This window comes from Neolamprologus brichardi, chromosome 3 (genome assembly GCF_056152115.1).
Source record: "Neolamprologus brichardi isolate AB-2024 chromosome 3, ASM5615211v1, whole genome shotgun sequence".
Taxonomy (NCBI): Eukaryota; Metazoa; Chordata; class Actinopteri; order Cichliformes; family Cichlidae; genus Neolamprologus; species Neolamprologus brichardi.
In genome coordinates this window covers 30,440,909-30,454,088 of record NC_142106.1, presented here as the reverse complement: position 1 = coordinate 30,454,088, position 13,180 = coordinate 30,440,909, and positions in this window count along the sequence as shown.

Genomic DNA, 13,180 nt, shown 5'->3' with positions numbered 1-13,180 from the left:
GACAAAGACTGTCCAAATTAGAAGACTCAGACAAGTGTGCCCTTCATTTCCCCAGACTTGAAGGATGGGTCGGGTGTATCCTTCCCAGAATTCATAGCGCAGCCCAGCTCAGTTTCCAACAAGGGCCGCTATTTAGTTGTAATATTACTCTTATTATTCTTTCTGGGTCACAAAATAAACATGTAACATATTTTCAGGTGAGAATGTAGCTGTGTAAACTTCAAATATCTGCTCGTTTTTTCCAAACATCACATATTTTCAAAAGCTTACCGACGTTTTCGGAGACATCTGTTACCCACCAGCTTGATAGCTAGCCGGGGTTCAAGGCTCACTGGAGCCTGTGAGAACACTGGACTCCCAGCAATTGTTTTCAAACCCACCAGGGTCTTTCACTACTCAGGTTAAACATGATATATAAGTGACTTAGATAACTTAAAAATGTTATTGTTTGACTTTTTTTCAGTGTTTTATTTGTCCTCAGTAAATCGGTTTGGCTGAGATTAAAGTTTTTACACAGCTGAATAAACGTTAAGCAGACAGCTGATTATCAGAAGTGTGAGATGCTCGAGATACTCCGGTGTCCTGTTATATTTTAGATAGCAAGGAGCAGATTGCTCAGTTTATTACACTTCACCGAAATAATCTGCAAATTTCATTTACATTTAATAAACTATCATATTGTCTTTATTTTTAGTTAGCACATACCTTAAACACTTGAAGCTGTAAGCTAATGATAGTTATATAAGAGCAGATGCATGCTGGTGCAATAAGCAGTCACTGATCCACAGTCAAAACCGTCTAACAGTGAATCTCCTCATATGACTGAATGACATCCTCATTCTCATAAGAGAGACTCAAAGAAGATGCAGAAACAGTCCTTTGAACAATGACAAACATCCACACAGAAACACACAAACTGCAGTAACTGGTTGTGATGAGTCTTTATGCTCAGGATCAGATTTAATGAAGCCTGGAAACACATTTTCAAAAAGCAAGTACATGTAAAAACATTTTCTTCATATATAGAAGGATGTGAGAAATCTTATCAGAATCATGTTAAAGTAAATTATCAAACAAATTGCTCAACAAAATAATTTAAAACATGCTGCAATACTTATACAGTGTTAAGTTTTTAGAAGCTTTATTTGTGCTAACATGGTTGTTGCCTCTGCAGACCACAGCTCTGTTCTCAGTGAAGATGGTGATGTTGACCTCACTGAATGATTTCTGGGATGTTCTGCAGCTGTCTTCATCACAAACAGACCAAAGCCAATAATCCTGGATGGAGCAGTTTACTGTGATACTGCAGAGTCCAGCAGACTGGTTGGAGCTGAGCTTTAACATTGTGATGACAGGTGTGGGAACTATTTCTGTAACATCCAGCCAAACAGATAAATTAACAATTTAATGCTAGAGGAGAACTGACAATAACCTGGATGATTTTAAGTTTTTAAGGCTATTTGATATTTTGGTTTTTTCTGCATAATTGATCATATAACATGTTACCAAATGAAAAAGTCTCTTTTAATTAGTTTTAATCTTTTAACTTTATGCACATTGCAGGAAGCAAAAATTCAATTATATGCAACATTTTCTGACTGGAAGAAATTTGTTTAACATTTAAACCTATTTGCTGCATATTTTCTATTTCCAGCATATAAAATAAAATTGTCTTTTGTGTTTACATTCACTCTTCCAAACAGATGCAAGTAAAACACAATAGAAAATAAATAAAATCAACGACTCAGCAGCACTAAGTCCTGTTGCTCTTAAATCTATTTTCACCTGTTTAACAGGAGTGGGTCGGGTGGAGGTTTGTCCTGGTGCAGGTGTATCGCAGCCGTCATGTCAGTGGAAGGATTCTGTCAGGATCTGGAGGTTTGACTGGAAAGTTCCATCAGGCACCTGAGTTCCTTATAAACCCAGGGCTGATCGGGAGAGAGACTCTGCTGGTCCCTCTCTCTCTCTCTCATTTGTTTTTGGTTTTTTTAATTAAAGGATGTTAGCTACTGCTCTCTGTTGTCTGCATGAAAACTTCCATAACACCTGCAACTGGTGCAGAATGCTGTGGCACGATTTTAATTGGTAAAAGAAAAGTTCTGGTCTCCATATACTGACTTCCAATTTTAATTTAAAATCTATTTTAAAATCCCTTTACTGGTTTTTAAATCCTTAAATGGTCTGGCACCTGTATATTTGTCTGATCTGCTGAAGCCTCATGCCCCCCCTCGTTCACTCCAGTCAGCTGAGCAGCTGTTGCTCTCAGTCCCTAAATCACGGCTGAAACCGAGCGTTCTCTATTGTGGCCCCAAAGCTTTGAAATGATCTCACTTTCCACATTAGGCGTCTACATCAGTAGTGGTTTTTAAATTCAGATTTAAATTCACTGGCCTTTGACTCAGTGGGTAACTGACACTGTTATTTTATTGTTATTTATTTATTGTATTTGTTATTCTTATTGTACCTCTTATATTTCTGCTGTACAGCACTTTGGTCGGTTATGTGTTGTTTTTAAAGTGTTATAAATAAACTATGGTGTGGTATTTTTTCTCTCTTGCCTACAACTAAAATGAGGAAGAACAATTTAAGCTGATTTGAAGTCTTTCAGAGAACATGATTTAGTGCTGACAGCTGATAGCAGAGATAGATACAAAGTTTTTAAATCTCCACTCTCTGGTTTAGCTTGTTTTCATCACACCACAGAGGATGCAAATTACTGACTATCCACTTCCTCTTCCAGCTGTTTCTTGTTTTAAAAACCTCTGTGATGTGCTTTAACTGCTATTTATAAATACCTGCTATATAATTCAGAATAAAAACTGATGCAGATCCTGTAAATCTGCTGTCTGATTACACATTACCTCTAGTGAGTATATGGTAAATGGTCTGTATTTGTATAGCGCTTTACAGCTACAGCTACATTGTAGCCACAGCCACCCTGGGGCGCACTGACAGAGGCGAGGCTGCCGGACACTGGCGCCACCGGGCCCTCTGACCATGTATGGTGACATCTTATCCCTGCTCTCACATCTTTCTGTGTAAACAGGGAATTCAGTCTAAGTGAACTGTTTAGCAGCTGCTTCGCTTTGTGTATTTTCAATATGCATTTAGTTGTTAAAGTTACTGCTTCTATATAATTTAAAAACAACACACTATTTAATAAACTTCAATTATTCAATTATTAGGCTCGTCTTTACTTTGCATGAATTTATCATTTCACTCTCCACTCTTGCAGAAAAGCTCCAGCAGCCATCCGTCCAGATATTCACAAGCACATCTGCAGAAAGTGGCTGTTTAATGGTGGTGACCTGCTCTTCTCTGGATAAGGGTGTTATCCAGCAGCCATTTGTTTTATTTGAATTCTTGAATCTTTTCCTTCATGATTATGTCCTGCCATTATATTCTTACAACGTTAATTTCACCTTCCTCTGTCTGTTCACTCTGTTGTTGTTGTCCCTCCACTTCTTCTCGGCTGGTGCAGCAGCAGCAGCCTCCTATGACTGTGAGGGCTGGTTACTGGTTGTTGCTAGAACCACTTCATGGTACAGCAGTGCCAACAACTAACGTGTCATTAATTTGATACATTTTACTGAATTTATTTTTATGTTTTCTGTCTCAGCTCTTCAGCTCCATATTTTCACAACTTCTTCACTACTAAACTACTACGTTCCACAGCGAAGGCAAGAGATTTCACAAAGTGATCAAATGGCAGCGTTACAGCCAGTATGCATTGGCCCTTCAATTAACCCATCGGCACAAACATTAGTTGGCACACTGGGAAGATGCCCAGTTGAACTGATGAGCTGAATCACTTTTTATACGACTGGCTTTAGTTACGTTCTGTTGCTGTTGTGGTGTCTGAATAAAATAATGAGCCTCTTAAATTTCAAACACATGCAGTTCTGTGTGATTAAAGAATGAAAGTGCAAAAGGTCAGAAAGCATCATCACATCTTTGGCACCATTATTTCTTTGTTTTTCACTTTTGAAGTCTTTTTTGTTCTGATTTTGTTTCAGGTCCGTAAAAAGATTGTTTCAACAAAACTCAAGACTCACGGACGACGTCAGCAACAAAATCCAACCCAGAACATTTTGACATTTGGAGAACTGCCAGCATCCAGATCAACAGCAGTTATATTAAACAATGACATGCTCTTGGTTTAATATCAGCACTGGAAGACTAATAATATGGTTCATCTTTGTATTCAAATTTTACTGTGTTTATTTTAAATTGGTACAAAACAGTTTTTGAGCCTATCCCACTCAGTCTTTCATAAGTTCTCCCTTTTATATTACAAATTTCCAGGCATGTTGGGTTGTTGTCACTTCTTCACACCCACCTCTCTGCTCCTTGTGTCATCAATTCTTCCCTGTGATTGGACCATCTTTGCATGAGGATTCTAATAATGCACTGTAAAGTTTTGCAAAGCACGTCTTCTCATCTTTCAGTAACCATCTCTGTAGGACAACTGATCGAAGAGTTACGGTAGTGCGAATGACCCATGGTAAATAAGGGTATGTGTCAGTTGGATATTCCTTGTCCCATATGTCTCATGTCAAATTCTGAACACAGCTTCCAAGTAAAATCACTGGGGTGTGTTTACAGCTGTTGGCCAACAGAGGGAGACATTAATCCATTTATAATTTATTGTATCTGTTATGGTCTCTCAGTCCTCCTGGTCAACCAACACGTTCTCTCTCCTTACGAGTATAATGAACTCGATACTTTACTTTCTGTTTCTCTCCTGTACGCACTGCTGCAGTTTCATCAGAGAGGCAACCTGGCTGTCTTAAAGGTCATGAAAATTCATTCAGAATTAACAACTCTGATCATGTACTGCAATTATTAAAAAGTATTGGTACTGGTATCAGTATCAGTGACACAGGCCCTGTATTTACTTGTTATCAGATCGATACAAAATCTTGCAGTATTGCACACGACTAGCAAACAGCGAAGTATTAAATTCATTAAACTGTTATTATTTCAGCACCATGGACAGCACACAAGGTTTTCACTGCGTGAAAGAGAATCTGTCTCTCTCTCTACCCACAAAACCACATATAAATATATTTTTCTTTGTGTAACTTCAGATTGTCAGATCATTGTCATTCTCCACCTTTCCAATACAGAAAGACCTGTGAAATATAAACATCGGGTTGTGTTTACAGCTGGTATTCAACATAGGGTGCAATTTAGTTAATTATCACAATGGATTAATCTGCTTGGCTGAGTATTAAATATTTCCCAGAACAGTGATGATAAAGACTTCAAAGTCTATTATTTACATCACTGCATGTTGCAGAAGAATAAAAAACAAACAAACATGTGTGTTGTAAATGTAGCTGTAACTGTTTCCAAAGAACAAGTTTAGATAAAATAAAAAATATTTCTTAGAAAGGATGAAACATTTCTTATTGATTATTTCCTGAAAGTGATTAAAACGTTTAATGTTGTGACACAGTGGGTCCGCACTCTGAAAGGGAGGGGAACATCCAAAGAGGCATATGCCTGCTAAATGGCCTCCACAACCCTGTGGGACAATCCAGACTTAGACAGGAGTCTGCCCAGAATTCCAGAGTGGAAGCTGACAAACGGCTGTCTTTCTTCCTCAATGGCCGGATAAGCAAGACATGCTGTCCCAAAGCATGGAGATGGCACAGGGCAACCTGGCTCCAAGCTGCCTCTTTGTCCAGGTCCCCAGTGGGAGATATTTGTTGTATTATTTTCTCACTTTTAGATCAGGCAGCCCTAAAGCATGGAGCCTCTCCCTCTCAGGGTACAGGCTCTCCCCCTGACCCCTACTGGGAAAAGGTGGAATAGTGACCCCCTCACCTGGAATAGGAAGTCCCTCAGAACAGGGAGGTCCTGGGGTGTCCTAGCCATGATTGGCAGGATAACTGAAAACTAGCATGTGGAGCCAAAGAGGGGACACCAGGATCAACGAAGGGTCAAAAAAAAAACTCCTCCGTTTTGACCTGGTGAAGGAATAACTGGAGGAGGGAGTATGGAGGGAAGCCCCAGAGAAAAGCCCGTGGCGAGGGGTGCAGGTCATCTGCAGGGAGAAGAACAGATAACAATGTGTGTCAAGCCCCTGGGGTAAAAGAACTTCTGCACCTCTGAAGCGACTCCAGATCTGGTGGACCACCTCTGGATGGAGTCTTCACTCCTCTTGGACTGGGCTCCTCCTCGACATATTGTAATGTTCACTGTCGCGTTTAATGGTCCTGGCACATAAACTGCTTTCAGTGAGTAGAACGGGGTGAGCCCACTGCCACAGTCTGGTAGCTATCATGCAGAGGAGGGGAGACCCTAGCCCCCCTTACCTGTAGATGTAGACTATTGCAACCATTTTTGCTATCTTGATGATAACACGGTACCCTGACAGTCTTGATAGAAACTGCTTGAGTGCCAGGATGACAGCTTGCAGCTCCATCATAGTTATGTTAGAGACTCCCAATGACTAATATAAGAGCTATTGACCATAGAGCCCTCGGCCTCAGGAGCTCGCCTGCGAGTGAAGCCCAAATGGGTCTAGGCACACCCCGAAGGCCTGCTGTCATTTCAGGGTGAGGGACATGGAGGCTCTGATAGACTCCAGGGTCATACCCAGAAACGATGTGTTGTGGGAAGGCTACATGTTACATGAGCAGAGCTACATGGCTGCAGCACTGTCCTTCAGTACAGCAGAAGGCTACAGCCCAATGCAGTGGGAGAAACTGTCACTCACTGGGTTAACAGCCAGTCAGCCACAGAGCGGTGCCACTAGCCACGTGAACCTGCAAGACAGTGGGCAAGATACATGTTTCTCACACAGCATGCTGGTGTTCTCAGCTTCTTGGTCTTATGGGGTGCAGATGCTCTCTAAGTACAGTTGCCCGGTGTTTTCCACACTAGTGTATTCAGCTTGAATGTTTCGATTCTGGGTCTCACCATGGTGCACTTTGCTGCTGTTTCAGGGGTGTTGATATTATGAAGATTAGGGGACAGTTTCACAAATCTGCACACACACACACACACACACACACAAACAAAGAACAAAAATGGGTGTGACGATGATTCAGAATATTATTAATTGACAGATGGCTCAACCTGCAGACAATAGTACATAGGACATGTGAGTCTAGTAGTGGTGTGCTGATCTATAATGAAATATTATAATAATTATAATAATATAATAAAATACACCCTGAATATTACTTGGTATCGGATTGGAAAGGAAATCAGTAGTATGGCACATTAGTGATGTGCTGATCTATACTGAAATATCAGTTCCTCCGATACCAGTTATTTATGTTGTAGAATCGATTCTCATATTAAAATATCGATATTTTAGTAATTTGGGGTAAATTTGTAGTTTATCATTAACAGGAACACAGTGGAAAGAAACTAAATCATTCGGATGTCTGACTTTGAAAGAACTACTTCCTCTTCCACCTTTCATAGTCATATGCGAAATATGGCTGTATAAATGTGTTGCAGCTAAGACACAGTTTGCAATACATGTGGCAAGACAGTGAGGTGTTGTGGCAACACCACTAAAATGTCAAACACCTCAGAGTAATCATATCACAGAATATGACGAGCTTATGTTGAGGCCAACTGAAGAGGAGAGGACAGGGACAGGTGCTGCTAGGGTGAGACAGACGCCTCTCGCAGAGTCCTTTAGTGCTACAGGCAGGCAACGTGTTCAAATAGTGCACAACTTCAGGTTCTTCAGGTTCTTTATTTATAATTCTGCACTATTATGCAATAAGAACAAGTAGCCTGATGCCCTGTAATCATTATGAAGCTTTAATTTGAAATACAATAAAAAATCAAGTTTTTGTACAAAGTATGGGTATTGGATCAGTATCGTCAAAACAGCCCTGAATTTTACTTTGGAAGGAAGTCAGTGGTATCGCACATCACTAGAGTCTAGTGGTTCAGATCACCTATTAATTCTTTTTTTTCTCTCTCTTTGTTTCTCTGAGCAGACTGTGATGACTGCATGTGTGGAAAAGACTGTTGTAGGTTTATTTTTATCTGCTGAAAATCAGAGAAAGCTTGTTTCTCACGCTCATGTCTTTAAGAGTCTCTGCATGGACGTGCTGTAAATGTTCATTTATCTCTGAAATAAATAAAATCATCCATCACTCTCTCTGTCCACAACATCATATACAGACATGTTTTTCTTCTTACTTAGGGCGATTGTGGCTCAAGAGTTGGGAGTTCGCCTTGTAATCGGAAGGTTGCCGGTTCGAGCCCCGGCTTGGACAGTCTCGGTCGTTGTGTCCTTGGGCAAGACACTTCACCTGTTGCCTACTGGTGGTGGTCAGAGGGCCTGGTGGCGCCAGTGTCCGGCAGCCTCGCCTCTGTCAGTGCGCCCCAGGGTGGCTGTGGTTACATTGTAGCTTACCATCACCAGTGTGTGAATGTGTGCGTGAATGGGTGGATGACTGGTATGTAAAGCACTTTGGGGTCCTTAGGGACTAGTAAAGCGCTATATAAATACAGGCCATTTACCATTTACTGCAACTTCCAAACAGGCCAGTTCCTCACAGTATAACACAAAACTCCAAAGTATAATCACTGTTTGTAACCAACAGAGGAGCCAGTAAATCATCTATACCTACTGATACTAATGTGTCTGTTTGGCTGGTGTTACAGAAATGGTTCCTACACCTGTGATGATGACGTCAGTGTTTGACTCCAAACTGTCTGCTGGACTCTGCAGAATCACAGAGTCCCCAAGTTTTTAGGCCTTTTTAGACTTCATATGTTGAAGCATTACAATATTAAAATATTGATAAGTACTGAAACTTCTGCACTTAACGTTTACATATAACCTGAAAATAAGCTAAAAACAGGAAGTTACATTTTAATGTATTTTATCTTTCTAAAAGAAAAGTGGTGGGATGAAAAAACACACCTGCTGTTAGACAATCTAAAACACTTGGATATGAACATGTTGGTGAGTGTGTGTAGATGATACTGCAACAAACCTTAATCATAACCTTTGTAAGAAAGTGTTTGACAGAATGAAGGATGGTGGCTGTGTTTTCATGCTTTTACTATGATTAATACAATAGCCTGAGTGACAAACTGAGGCACACTACATGCTCATGTGGAGGGACTAGCCAATCACAACGTAACCGCTCTTTAAAGTGTTCACTGTTCTGTCCTTTTGGACTCAATGTGGGTGGAGCCTAAGTCAGAGTACATGGAGAGAGCCCAGACAGACAACCATAGTGGGAGTTGTCCCTTATGAGGGTCATGAATCCACTATTAATTATGTGTGTCATGACAAGAGACAAGGTGTGAAAAGTGGGTCATTGTGCTGCATTCCAGATACCTCCGAACTTGAAAGTTGGAAATCGGGCGTGGCGTCACTCCCGAGTTAGTACATTGCAGAAAAAGACAAGAAATACAGGATTTGTGTTGGTTCTTGGCAAGTTAGAGCAATGCAGGTATGATAGTAGTGCAGTATGATGCTTGTTGTTTTGACTAATCAGTGTTCAAACATAATCATGGCTCATTCAAGGAGTTAAAAATACACAACAGTGTAAAGTTTTTTGTCACGACCGGGTGGCCGGTACGTGGTGCAAGAGTAAGAGCAGATGTTCGAGACAGGAATGAACAAAAACGGAGACGTTTACTTTAGGTTGGACCAACAATATGAATGAAAATCGAAAGGAAACTAGGGCGATGTTAACAGTAACCTAAACTGGAGAGAACTAACACTAGACACAGTGAACATGAAACTTAAACGTCACCAACATGAATGACATGAATACCTGAGATGTGACTCGTGATGAACAGAAACATGGCCCATGGTGAAAAGATGACCTGCCAATGAATGATTGAAAACTCACACCACACGAGGGTGACGAGGGAAGTGGAAACACAGCTGGAAGCAAAACTAAACACAGAACGTGATATTGTCAAAATAAAACAGGAAACATGCAGACAAAGAGACACAGACCTGAGACTGAGACCAGGGAAGAAACAGACATGGAAGCAGAAACGGGAGTTTGGATAAAAATGACATAACAGGATGCAGAGCGAGGGACAGAGAGATCTTCTGTGTTATTTAGTGCATTTATTGAGTGGCTGTTTGGTTTCTTCAGTGTAGAGGTCACACAACACCAACACCTCGCTGCATACGTCATGACAGGACACTGCACAAATCACATAAAAGTCTCTGAGAATAAAACATAATTATGAGCTGGTAAAATATGTCACCTGACCTGAAACAACAGAAGGTAAGAAGAAAACACAAGAAGCAAGCCTACATGTTTGCAGTGGGCAGGAAATGTGAACACGTCACACAACTGCTGTGGTCAGGAGCTGTTTGAGGTTTCTATAAAAGGAAAGGAAGCACAGAGAGGCCACAGTCAGAAGAAACACTCTGGTCTTATCCGTATTAAATGCAGCTTCTCTTTTTATTATTGATGTAAAGTCAAAGTGTTTGAGATCAGCTGAGGATCAGAGTGCAGCAGGGCTGGATGTGAGGATGGGGCACTCTTTGCTCTGCATGACGGGGTTATTGTGTAAGTACATTTGTGACATTGTTTGAATGGCACTGATTAATGAAAGTGTTTCTCATGTGTGAGAATTAGAGTGTATCACTGGTTTGAAGTGTTTATCTGAGAGTTTGAACAAAGCATATTTGTGATGTTTGTGATAGTTGCAGACAAATGTTGGCTGGTTCCTTGGTTCAGTTTAGTCTGGAGTATCGTGTTGGATAAATCGCTGCTTGTTGCACTTGACTCATTGTTATTGTCATTAAGGTCATATATTAATAAATTTTAAATTAATCTTTTATAACATTTTTATAACTATAAGTTTAAAAATGTTTTCTCATGTGTCAAACGTACTTTTTATGCACAGAGACAGAAAAATACTCTTAAACTCTTAAAACTAATGTCCTAATTTAGTTTGTTTTGTTTGATTTTCTGTCAGTTTGCATGAAAGCATGTGTTGGGTGGGTGAAAGTCCCTCCCCCTCTCTGTCCCAATGAAAAGTCTACACAGTCGACACATTTGCAGGACTCTGCTCTCGAAGCTGAACCCTGCTACTGTGAATCAGCTGAGCTTTGATAGTTTGGAGGGACACATAGTGCCACCTGCTGCAGAGATATTATTAAATAGTGATTAAAAATCTTAAAATAATATCAAATTTACAACTTTAAAATGTAACACTGCTGTAAAAAAGGATAAGATATGAATGATGTAAAAACTCATTAATCTGATGATGTAGCACACAGAGCAGTAAATTAAACATTTTTATTCCTGTTAACTATTTTATCATTGAGTCCAGTCTCAGTGCTGCTGTTGATTTCTGAGGCTCTGAAACTTTAAACTGGATCCATGTAAACCTTAAAGGTTACAGTCCCACAGCCTAAAAAAAGAAACATGGAAATCACTGTAGTTTGTTTGGAGATCAAAGTGAAATTAATATGATTTGATTGATTTGGTTCTGCCAAATTCTGTCCCTACCATCTGAATGTTGGAGCAGAAACTGAGACTCATCAGACCACTGTGTGGTTACAGGACGCTAAAAACAATGTCTTTCGCTATTAATACAATTATAACAGTTATAGCTACCTACAAGGCAGCACCTCTTCCAGCTGTCTTAGGGTGAGAGACGGAGCACAGACAGGTTACATCAGGGGTTAAAAACACCTTTAATTAGTTCCAGCAGTGTCTGCTTGCAGGTAGAGGGAGTTTGGTTTTACTCTGTAGATGTATTTATTGATATTTACTGTCCTTTATTCATACATCTGTGTGCTTGAGGTTTGGAAAAACTTATTAAAATTATAAATAACCTTTGAAATGATGTAAGACAAATGTTTGATAATACTTACAGTTTATGACAAAGATGATGATGATGATGATGATGATGATGATGATGATAATGATGATTATGATGATGATGATGATGATGATGATGATTATTATTATTATTATTATTATATTTGAATGATATTTAAATAAAATAAAGGTTTTTCACATTTAAAACAAGTCTTGGACTTGTGTTCTCCTCATTTCCTCTTTAACCCTCAGTCAGCTCACATATGTGTAATGAAACTTACTGTCTGTCTGTTATTGGTCAGTTTAGTCTGTGTGTTACAGGCCTTTTCATAAAAATCTGACAAACATGGTCAGACCTTGTTAAGTTGTTATTTCTGTGTAAAAGGAAGGAAGCAGAGAGAAGATGTTTTAAACCCTCTTTGTTTCCTTCACAGCTCTTTGGTATCTGTGCTGCTGCTTCACTCTCTCTCTTTACAGAAAGTTGTAGAAGTTTTCAGATGTGTCACTGCTGGATGTGAGGATGGGAGCCACTTTGCTCTGTGAGCTGGGCCTATTCTGTGAGTACATCACTGACTTCTATTGTTTGATTCATACTGATCCATAAACATGTTTTAGTAAGAAGAACAGAGCATCAGTCATTTGTACCATTTCAGGTCATGTGATCAGAGGACTCTCATGTTTGTTACCAACATGTTTGTTTGTAGACTGGATTAGATTTTAGTGCACTGACTCAGATCAGAGTGGAGCTGGTTTAGTTTATCTAAGAAAGGTTAGTTTCTCCATCAGTTATAATTTGATGCTTTTGACATCCTAATATAAAATCTAACCAATCATAGTAGACACTGATTAAACATATAACGACAGTGATTAAAGCCAGTGCTAGATTTAGCAGGATCCTACTCCTTACTAAATGAAACTTGCGTCCTAAAGAAAGATTAGAGCTCGTCCAGCCATAAATAAAGTTTTTTTTGTTTTTAAAACTCCCAGTAGGCAGGTTTAACTTCAGCTTAATAGTGTTTGCTGTTGAAGACATGTAAATTATTTCCACCTTATATTATATATCACCTTCTAGAGAAATTCTTGTTGAGAGAAGTGACCCATTGCAATTTGTCAATGACATCAATTTTTGAGATGTCATTGATCTCAAAAATACATTTTGAGATAAGTACTGAAAAGTCAAATACATAAAGGAAATACTGGGGAGATCATTTCCCTTTTGGAAGCCATCTTTCATCTGTTGCCCAAAGAGGATGGACTGTACCGTTTTTAGGACACTAATGTTTTGTTATCACCATGTTTGTTTGTAGACTGGATTCTATTTTAGTGCACTGACTCAGATCAGAGTAGATGCAGATACGGAGACATATTTGAGTGTCGCTACTTTGATA